This window comes from Cervus canadensis, chromosome 3, assembly GCF_019320065.1.
Source record: "Cervus canadensis isolate Bull #8, Minnesota chromosome 3, ASM1932006v1, whole genome shotgun sequence".
In the NCBI taxonomy this organism is placed as follows: Eukaryota; Metazoa; Chordata; class Mammalia; order Artiodactyla; family Cervidae; genus Cervus; species Cervus canadensis.
Genome location: NC_057388.1, coordinates 65,643,616 through 65,644,954, shown reverse-complemented (window position 1 = coordinate 65,644,954; position 1,339 = coordinate 65,643,616). Strand labels below are relative to the sequence as shown.

Below are 1,339 nucleotides of genomic sequence, written 5' to 3'. Positions count from 1 at the left end.
TCTTCCTGAGGGTTTGCTCATGTCAGGAGCACGGTGGCCCTGGGTAGAGGTGGGATGCATTTGGATAGTCTTGCTTGTATGTAGTAAGTTTATTACTCTGAAAAAGGACACAGTGGGGGAAGGAGAGAGTAGGATGATATGAGAGAATAACATTGAAACATATACATTACCATATGTAAAATAGATAGCCAGTGGGAGTTTGATGTATGATGCAAGGAACCCAAAGCCAGTGATCTGTGACCACCCAGGGAGGTGGGATGGGGAGGGAGATGAGAGGAGGGGTTCAAGAAGGAGGGGACAATACTTACCTGGCAGGGGAGATACCATGATCACAAAGGTGGTTTTCCCAGGGCGAGGCTTATCCATTGCACTCCTGATGTGCTGACCCCTGTGATTTCCCCAAATGTGGGAAACTCGACTGCATAATTTGTGGTAGTGGGGGACTGCGTTCGAGCTAAAAATATTTTAAAAAAAAGAAAGAGGGGACAAATATATATCTAATGCTAATTAATGTTGATGTATGGCAAAAACCACCACAATACTGTAAAGTAATTATCCTCTAATTTAAAAAAATAATAATAATAAAGAGGGGGGAAGGTGCATAGCATTTTTTTTTCTTTTTTAAAAAATTTATTTTAGTTGGAGGTTAATTACTTTACAATATTGTAGTGGTTTTTGCTATACATTGATGTGAATCAGCCATGGATTTACATGTGTTCCCCATCCTGAACCCCCCTCCCACCTCTCTCCTCGTCCCATCCCTCTGGGTCATCCCAGTGGTGCATAGCATTTGTAAGTGGTTCTCCCTCTCCACAGTTCAGAAGGCTCGAAGGTGGTTTGTGATCTAAGCACCAAAATTGAAATTGCCTCCATAGAGCCACACACATATCCAACTTCCCATTCCTTCAGGTTTGCCCTAAGCATGGCAATCCCTAGTGGACCTCAGACAGAAGAGAATTTATGTGTTTGAATACTGATAAAGAAGATTTTTTTCTGGATAGTGGGATATAGTAGCAAAGTGAAAGTTGCTCAGACATGTCGGACTCTTTGCGACCCCATGGACTGTAGTCCATGGCCTTCTCCAAGCCAGAATACTGGAGTGGGTTGCCTTTCTCTTCTCCAGGGGATCTTCCCAACCCAGGGATCTAAGCCAGGTCTCCCACATTGCAGGCAGATTCTTTACCAGCTGAGCCACAAGGGAAGCCCAAGAATACTGGAGTGGGTAGCCTATCCCTTCTCCAGTGGATCTTCCTGACCCAGGAATCAAACCGGGATCTCCTGTATTGCAGGCAGATCCACACAGCTACAATATGTCCCCAAGCATGTTTATGTGTTCACA

At 44.4% G+C, this 1,339-nt stretch overlaps 1 non-coding gene across 1 annotated transcript; it reads left to right on the top strand.

Moving 5' to 3' along the window:
* The first annotated feature begins 300 nt into the window (after window positions 1-300).
* Window positions 301-459, top strand: LOC122439072. Its single transcript, XR_006268808.1, has one exon. It is a non-coding gene; the product is annotated as a U1 spliceosomal RNA (small nuclear RNA).
* Window positions 460-1,339: the final 880 nt, after the last annotated feature.